We start from the raw sequence: 10,203 nt of genomic DNA, 5'->3' as shown, positions 1-10,203 counted from the left end.
TGATTGATTGTCATCTTTTGCATGTGCATGCCTTGATTAAAGGGTTGAACTTTGAAAATATTAAAGATGATTGATTGTCATCTTTCACATGTGCATGTTTTATTTGAATATTTTCAAAAGTGATTGATGCTTTTTTAGACTTATACAAAAGGTAGATGATTTTGTTTGAAAATTTTAAAAAGTAAAGTGTGCTCATTTTGTCATATGCAAAAAGTAAAAGATTAGGTTTGAATTTTTTGAAAAGGAAAGTGTGCTCATTTTGTCATATGCCAAAAGTAAAAGATTAGGTTTGATTTTTTTGAAAAAAATGAATGATGTTGTCTTTGACAATTGAAAAAGAAGAACCTTTTATTTGAATTTTTTGAAAAAGTGAATGATGTTGTCTTTGACATGTGAATCTTTTTAAATTTGAATATGAAGTCTCATATGCATATAAATAGATCATTTGAGAGCTTCACATTCACAACACCAAGAGCATACAACATTCATTCAAAACTTTCATTCTCTCTTCTCTAAGCATTGAGCCTTAATCCTTGTTCATTTTGAGAGATATAGTTTGCGCTGTATTGTTCTTATTTCACTCATTGATGAGTGTTTTCTGATAACCTACCCACTATCAACTCTTGTATCAGAAAAAGGGTGTGTATAACCCTTGTGTGTGTAGAAAGTATTCTACACGGGGAATAGTTGAATCACCACGTATAAGGTGATTGCAAGTGTAGAGGGTGTTCTACACAGATCCTTTGTAGCGTGTTGTTCAAAGGTGTAATAGGTTTCTATCTCCACCTGAAAGAGGTTGAATAGTGAATTTGAGAATCCTCAAGGGGTAGCTTGAGGCGAGGACGTAGGCAGTGGGGTCGAACCTCGTTAACATACTGAGTTTGCTTCTCTTTTACCCTTACTCTTTATATTTATTGTTATTTCATATTTTGTTTATTTTTTATATTATATATTTGATTTATAATTGTTATTTTTTTAATACAACTCAATTCACCCCCCCTCTTGTGTTAGTCATCTGGGCAACACCCAATTTCAGATATATGGATCAACAATTTATATTCACCAATATACCTTTGCTACTCAAATTCACAAAATTGAATTCTCAAATAATTGTAACCATCAAGAGAATGAGAGTTAACAATAAATTTATAGTACTGTGTATCTTTTTCAATAAGTTAAATCATGGACGTATGACTATCTAGCAAGATTCTTGAAATGCATATGCAGATATAGAACTTTAGGTATGATTCATAAGACGACCACTTAGATAGTCCACTCACTTTGTCAGATTTCTACATATAATAGAAGTTATGTAAACTTAAATAGATAAGTTCGAAGTTGGAGAGTATCTTTGTTTTCCTTCAATCCAGCAATTGGGCATTTACCCCCTATTTGGATATGAAGAAAATGAAGCAATGAGAAAAGAAAATACAGACAACTTTCCTCGATTAAGCCATATACCATTATCCCCTGTTTCGAAGATGTAGATTGCCCAGTAACTACACGTGAACAAATAAATAAACACACGTATGATTCACTGTTTCATTTTTCACATTTTTCATATTTAACAAACACATTTTATGTATGGAAGGAAAAATCTACCAATCACAAAAAACAGTTCACAACGAACCTCTTGCATCCTTTTGTAGGCATTTACCTTTTAAAAAATGGTCTCAATGATAAGAAGCAGAAAAGAATTTATTTAATAAAAAAGGCACATCCATCATCCCCACTATAAACGCGAACAAAATCCCAAATTACAATCTTAATGAAAGATGTAACTTTTATTTATTTTTATTTTTATTTTGGAAAACTATGAGTATAGAGAAAAAGGTGCAAAAAAAAACCCCACCACACCACCACATAAATTGGCTGATTTATGATTTATGAACAATAATTATATTTGTATAGTCTAATGTTTTATCATACAATTTTAGATTTTCGTGTTTTATTAACTTTTTTGTTACAATTTATGAAAAAGTTATGTACCTGCTCAACTCATTGGATTAATGAAAAAATGAATAGTTTCCAAATCATTAGATTTTTAATTAGCTACATCACATTGATCACTGATTCAGGTGAAAAATATGCTTGATTGAAGCTATGGTGATTGGGAAGGGAAGTTTCACCAACAAAGGATGCCATTAAAGCTTCTCCAAAGCTTAGAGGGTTCTATTTAATAGCTGATCATGATAGCCCCCTTATCAATTGTTTTACTCCATAGTTGGTTGCTTTGTGGAAGTTTACAGTTTTGTTGGGGTAACAGAGGCACCTAACATGATATATATTAATGGTCCCTCAATAAATAATTTCTTTCAAGTCTAAAACAACAATCAATTATAATGACAACATACTCTAAGCATTTAATTGATCATGAATTAATTGTTCTTTAGTGTGATTCATTCCACACATCTGTCCTGTTTATGATCTGCATATCATTGGTATTATTCCACATAAATTTAAAGAATTTTCAATTATAGAGAATAAATTAAAGGAGTTAGCCTATTTTCCTTTTGCTACTACCAAGTTGGCTCGACAGTAGCACGTGCATTTGCAAGCATGCAAGCATATTGTATTTGAATAGTGATTAGTTGAGATGAGATAAGTTTAGATGAAAGTTAAATAAAATATTTTTAGAATATTATTTTTTAATATTATTATTATTTTAAAATTTGAAAAATTGAATTGTTTATTATATTTTGTAATGATGAAATAAAATAAGATGAAATACTTTACCATCCAAACGAGGAGTCTGTAGCATATGTATGCTTATGAAATGCTGACAGTTTTAGGATCGTTGCAAATTCTAAATCATCACAAAACCTCAATAGTGTTGTAGCATCTTGGCCTCTCACAAAAATAAAAATAAAAAATAAAAGAAGAAAGAAAAAACAAACAATCAAACAAATAAATTGGGCTATTTTTATTTGCGGCCATACTAGTATAGCTGGAAATAACTCATAATTTTATTTTAGTCGAAATGCCATTTAGAAATTAGCCTAAATTAAAGAATTTTTCCCACGATTTTTTATTGCTGGAAATAACTTGCCATAATACCTCAGTTTCCCATTTTAATAACTTATCAAAGCGACAAAAGTTTGTTACAATCTCGCTCCAGATGAACTTGAGTTATTACAGCGACTAGAAGTCGATGTAATAAGTCTTTTAAATCCCCTTTTCACCTTGTGGCTTCCGTCACTTTTCCCCACTTTTCCTCTCTCTCTCTCTCTCTCTCTCTCTCTCTCTCTCTCTCTCTCTCTCTCTCTCTCTCTCTCTCTCTCTCTCTCTCTCTCTCTCTCTCTCTCTCTCTCTCTCTCTCTCTCTCGGGATTTAATATTCTCACGGGGATTTCCGATCGTTGCCATCGACGCCGGTTAGTTTCTCTAACTATCAATCATGCTCTTTCTCTCTCTCTCTAACTCTCACTCGGATTTGAGACATTCAGAGAGAAATGGTTACTCTCTCTTTCTCTCTTTATATGTGAGCTTACAAGGTTCTGTTTGTATTTATCTTGTGTTCAATTTGTGTAGTTATTTTCTTAGATGTTTATTCTTTTTCTTTGTTTTTGGGTAGTCCGATTTTCTTTCAGTTTTTTTATTTTTATTTTATTTTTATCATTTCCTCGGTTTTCCTTTTTTGAATTTCTCATTTTCGTTGGAAACCATACTTCACAGCTGTGTAATTAATTGCGTTGAAGTCTGGATGGAAAATTGAAACTCCAGGCCTTAAGACTGGAATTTTAGTTTTGGCACTATGTTTTTTAACTCTTGAATTAAGCAGTATACATTGCTTTGTATCTTCATGTGATGATAATATTACATCATTTGACCATTAAGATAGTGTTAAGAAGTGAAACCCAATTTTTTTGCATCTTGTTTCTTAGGAAATGCCATGGTGATAGAGTGAAGACATTAATTTGTGCTGTTTTTTTTTTTTTTTTTCCAAAGACTCTGTTTCACTTGTTTCATATTTGAATTGGGGCAAGAGTATCAACAAGAAGCACCAGTTTGACTTGGGGGGTGCTGATTTAGTGGTAGTGGCCAGAAAAGTTGCTTTGTTACCTGTGCCTTACATAAAACCTTAGAAAGAGAGATCCTTAAGCAAAATCAAATAAAGGTTTTCTCAAAATATTGAAGTCAAAATTTACCTTAGCTCAACTAAAGTTGATCATCATTTGTTAGACTTCAATAACATATTGAATGCAATTGAGGTGGGGTACATTTTTCTTTTATTCCCTCTATTAATGTAAATTTCCATTTTTTCTCTGGTTGTGAACTGAATGTTAATTTTGCATGATCTTTTATTGATCAAATCCTGTGTCAGCTTCCAAATTTATTTGTACACTCCACATTTTGCTTATAGGCATGCTTACATGTTTTTAAATGTCTCTTGCAATATATGGAATTTCTTCGCAACATAAACTTGACCTTGAAGAATGTATGCAAATTATGTCATTGGCTGAATTTTTTAGAGTACTCTTTACTTATATAAAAAAAAAAAAAATTGTGAATGTATGGTCCTTATATTAAAAAGCTCATATGTTACTATTATGCAATCTATTGTTGAAATGCACATGCATTATGCTTAGATGCACTTTAATACTTGTTATCATATATTTTTCTTCAAATATACAGTTAGGGAGCATTGGAAATGGAATTGAATTTTCTCAGTTTTCTCTCTAAGAAACTAGTAGACAATTGAAGTTCAAAAGTGGATTATAGACTGTGTAGCATTATCATGTGTATTAGTTTTATTGTCTGGCACATCGCACAATTGGACTTAGATTGCTTTGTTTCCCTTCTTGTAGGAATTTATCTACATCTGCAATAATGGAAACTTGGAAATAGTTAGGTAACTATTATCTTTAAAAACTGCTCTGGGGAACTTTGGCAGAAAACCTGGCAAAATTGAGCCAATTAAACTAAAAAACTATTATCTTTAGTCTTTGTAAGGAACAACAATTGAGTGTTTTCGTTGTTATTTTTACCTGACCAGATATGGGATGTGGGAAGTGGAAGGCTAGAACTCACACTAACAGGACACACTAAACAAAGTTTTTGAAAAAGATCAAGATTATTCCCAACCTAATTTTTTGAAAATCATTGTCCTAATACAACACTCTTTCATAGATTTTGTTTATTGTAATATATAATTTTTTTCATTTTATAAATTTAATCCTTCATGCTCATTGCACATGTTTATGTCGAGTTATCATTATTACCGAGTTAGAATAATATTTGGTTCTGTTAGAGCATATTTACAGATAAATATTTACGTATTTACAGTTTTTATGTATTTTACAAAATCCATTGAAAATGCTCTTAGAGCATCTGCATCCGAATTCCTAAACTCCCTCATACCCTAAATTGTATCGGGTGCAATTCTAACAACTGCATGTTTATCCCCTACCATTGCCCATTACATGCAAGTCGGTGGCATTAGATGTCGTTAATAAACTAGAATATCTTTTTCTTTAGTTTGAAGTTTATTGTATTTTATTTTATACAGAGACAAAAAAGGTATAGTTGGGTCAAAATTGTTTGGTCTTTACCGTCCCTAAAAGAGGCACTGCTTGGTCGAACTCTCCCTGCTGTCAATGTAGAAAAAAAAGGTTCTCCTTTAACCTTAGTAAGGACAACATTTACCTCAATTTGTCACTTGTCAGCGCCCTGCCTTGCTGGCTTATGTATAATCACGTGTGACTTTAAAGCATAGCACTACCTTTGGTTGGTTAACCTCTTCCTTTCCTCCCTTTTGAATATTGTTGCTACAACTAGAAGCTTTACAAGAAGAAAGACAGGAAATGGGGAGTAGGATGTATAGTCAATTATTTTGAGGGAGAGAGGAGTTCGAAATCCCATTCCTATGATCTGAATTCCACCTTAGCTATAGTACAAAATCCAGGTTTCCACAGAGAGAAAAACTCTGCAACACAAGTTTTTTGGTACTTTTCAATGAGACTGATAAAAGGAAAGGAGCAAGATTCTTGAACCAAAATTGTTTTCAGAGTAACAGTTTGAGTCAAAACAATGTGCTATATATGGAGCACAGCATCTGTACAGATAAAACCATCTTAGAAGAAGATTCAAACACAGTATAATCAGGATTGGGATCCCTTGAAATTAAGCTGTCCAAGAAAGTGAACAGCTGACATTGCAACCTCTACTGTCCAAAACAGATGCATTTCAACAACTTATTGAAATTGGTGAATTGTTTTGTGTAATCTAATACATATCAATCGCTCTATCATCTATAATTTTATTAAAATAATGAATCTAAGATTAATAGATAAAGACATGTATCACAAATATTGCTGGACATGAGAACTTTTTTAGCAAAAAAGATCAACAAGACCAAATTCATTTTCAGACCCTTGTTGTTTTTCAAATGGGGGACAATAGTAGAATGGCCCTGCTTGTTACAGGCCACACGTGTGCATGTCTGTATGTCTAATCACATAAAACATAAGTAAATTTGATGTTTTTCTAATTGGTAACAGCTTAAATTCAAGCTTTTGGTACTGGTAATAAAATGGCATCCCTTTTATTTCTCTCTCTACCCCTTTTCTACTTCCATTATCAATCTGCTTTCTCACATGCCATATCTACAATTTTTTTTTTTTTGGTTTCTTTTAGAAAACTTCGATGCATCCCAAAGATTGATGTACTAGAAAATATTAGTTTAAGTACTTACACATGTTTGATGTAGATTGAAACAAGGCTAACTGTATATATATTGAGACATATCCCTAATTAACTTATTAAGCATGCATTTATTAGCTGTTTCAATGCTAAAAACAGAGTCATAGAACTAGTAGGGGTGGCCGGATAGATTTGATATAGATATCTGGGCTGTGCTGGAGGCGTTGTTAAGGAAATATTTGAAGAGTAAACACGTTGGATTTAAGTTTGGTTGTATCACTGTCTTTATTTCCAAGGTTTTTTTTTTCCTCTCTTCTCTTTCTCTCTCTGCGGGTATTTGATGCGTGCCCCCCGTGTATTTCTCTGTCCTCCTTTTTTTTTCTTTATCCCATTGTTTATAAAACTTATCAAAAGAGGGATGACTTGCTAAATATATTGATTTTTGAAAACATGCCATTACTAGCATGAGTATGAACTTAGAAATTATTGTTTGCATATTTCTTTTTCATAAGTCAACCTTAATTTCATGTTCTGCTTGGTATCATTGTTTGGAACTCACTGGAATATAGGTTTACTTCTATTATAATGAACGCATTATTCTCTCTATTGACATGCTTTGTAGTTTTCTTTTCTTTTGAGTTACATATATCACCATGTTTTTGTTTTTGATTTACATAAATACAATTAAATTCTCAAGACATTTCATTTTTTCAATGTTCATTCTTCAAGTTTGGAATATTCAACCTCTCGCTGATGTATGATCATCTGGGATAAATATTTTCAACACTTATTTTTTATTCCTAAGATGTTTTGAATGAAGTGAAGGGTTTTTTTTAGTCGTAAGTAAGTTGTGTGCTGTGATTTGAAGTGTAAACAATAATTTGTTGGTATGGTGTTCTATTGTATACTTGTTTGTTGTAGTGGATGAACGTTCGTTCATGCACGATGTGGCATCAACATATCGATATTGTATGTAGTAAACTCTCGACCATGGAATCTCATAAAAGCAAGATTCTTTTTCCAATAACTCCATGTTTATTGTCATTGTTCCACCGATGTGACTATATGTAATAAGAGTCATAAGTTATAACGTAGAGCATGAGGTTTCTTCTCAATGAATTGCCCAAAGAACACAGACTGACTAACAGACGTGTAGAATTTCTTGTGTACTGTGTAGCACAAAAAACAACATGAAGGCCATTACGATTGGAAGTGTCAAACAAGGTACACATATTTTATACAAGTATGTTTTAAAATAAAGATATTTTAATAAAATGATTACATTTTTATAAATTATTTTATAAAATTGTCAATTGTTTAAAATATAGTTGTGGAAATAATTAGGGTTTGTTTATCCGTTTCTTATTTCTTAGTTAAGAGTTCACCAAGTAAGCGGCCATAACGTTCTATCTACTCATTAAACAAACTAGAAAGTCTTTGTTAATTGTAATTTGAATGGCCAGAAGCTTCTCTGTAATTAACTATACGTCCTAAGAACTTGAGAATACCTCTCTCTGTGTATAAAGAAAAAACAAAAATGCTATTTCCAACCGGGGTGGGAAATCCTCGTGACATCGCCTCCTACGTGGCATGTTTTTAATCATACATTTAGATTGCAGGAGTAAAACATCATTACCCAATAGATCCAAAAGGTCTGACCATATATATTCCTAACTGTGATACAACTGGCCAGGCCAACCATTACGGGAACATCCCCTTGCATTGTTTTGGGTCAATTGGCAAATGTGACTTCTACGTAACCAAGCAACATTAATGGAGTTAAAAAGTCAGGAACTTTTAACCAATAAACCAGTTATAGAACCTCAATCACTTACCAAAGAACAAGATACAACTAAATACCATAACACCTTCATCTTAAAGACTTTGGGCAACATGAACTCATTTTAAGAGTTCCACGAACATATCCATACCTTCCAAGCAGTAACACTGGAGTTTTAAAAAAAAAAAAATGCATGCTTTTGCTTGTATCATATTGTTTGCATTCGGCATGTGTCTTATTGTTCAGATTTCAAAAGCTAAAAACCAAGAAAAATGAACTTCTAACCAAGATCTTACCAAGATTTCACGTTCAAATTTTAGAAAAGGAAAACCAAGATCTTACTTGAAGCTAGCCACAGACAGAGATTTGAAGACAAGATAACGAGAACAAGATAATGAGGTAGAGCTCTTCCTTCTTCCAAATCCGAAGACGACAGCAACAAAAAATTTCCCTCTAGATCTGAAGGCGGTGGCAACAAACATTTTCCCTCCAAACCCATTTCTTCTAGTTTTTGGCTTTTGAAATCACAAATCTTCCCTTTCTTCCATTCGGTTCGATTTTCTTGCTTTTTGTTTCTTTTTTTTAAATAAATAAATTGGCTGATGTGGCATAAAATTACATCAGCCGATTTTCTAAAAGGTTCGTGTGGCGATTTCATGTAACATTACTCTTAGAAAGTTGGAGGGACAACGATTCTTAATAGGAAGAATGCTGTCCCTCCAACTTTCTAATTATTTGGTTAGGACGGCAGCGCAGCACCTCTCTTACTAATTTCTTTTTTCCTTTTTTTTTTCTTTTAACTATATATATCAAACACCAACTTTTGTTTATTATGGAACCAAGTCCAACTGCCGGCATGCCTCCTTTTGTTTCTTTCGTAAATCCAGTCGAGTAGGTGTGGTCATGTTAACTGTAAAATTAATTAGCGAGAAGGATCGAGCTGGTGAGTTTTAAGTCGAATTTAAGGGTCTTTTAAGTGAGAAAAATAAATATATAAAAATGGATCATATCTACCTACCGGTATTATAAATATTTCAGATATATAGTTTTAAATCAGTAATAAAAATTGTAACTTCACTTTATGTGTATATATCTCTAATTTGAAATTCTCCAATTCCAACTTATATATATACTACTGTACGTAAGAGAATTTTTTTTTTTTTTTCCCAAGTGGAATGTAAAATTAATACTTTTTTGCTAATAAAAAATTAAAATTATAAGGTAAGTCTTGCAAACTAATATCTACAGCTAGCTTCGTAAATTTTGAACTCGATCTATCGATCCCCACTTTAAGAAAATCACTATAAAACATATTTAAAAAATTATTTTAATTTTTATATCTATTACTTTCACAAATTCTAAGAAAACTTAATTATATCCTAAAATTATTCTTAACCAATTAATGTACCCAAAAAGGGTGTAGAAAAAGAGCAAAAACTCTACAAGCAGTTTGCGTGTTTTTTTTTTATACACTCCATTAATATGATTGGTTGCGTCATTTTTTTTAATATAAAATAATTACTTTAACCAATTTCATTAATAGAGCGCGTAAAAAATATGTAAAAATAACTATATGTAATAGAACTCTTAGAAAAATATTACGTATGCTCATGCATGTCTTGAAGTATGAAAGATAAATTTAGTATATTAATATTTTTTTTGGGACTACTATATTAATATTATTTACTACTCATTTTGTTTTTAATTTTTTTTAATTTTTTATTTTACTTAATAATTAAGGAATACATGTACACAAGTCAATCAAATATAGAATAATGTTTA

Source organism: Carya illinoinensis, chromosome 6 (genome assembly GCF_018687715.1).
Source record: "Carya illinoinensis cultivar Pawnee chromosome 6, C.illinoinensisPawnee_v1, whole genome shotgun sequence".
NCBI lineage: Eukaryota > Viridiplantae > Streptophyta > Magnoliopsida > Fagales > Juglandaceae > Carya > Carya illinoinensis.
This window is presented reverse-complemented; position numbering follows the sequence as displayed.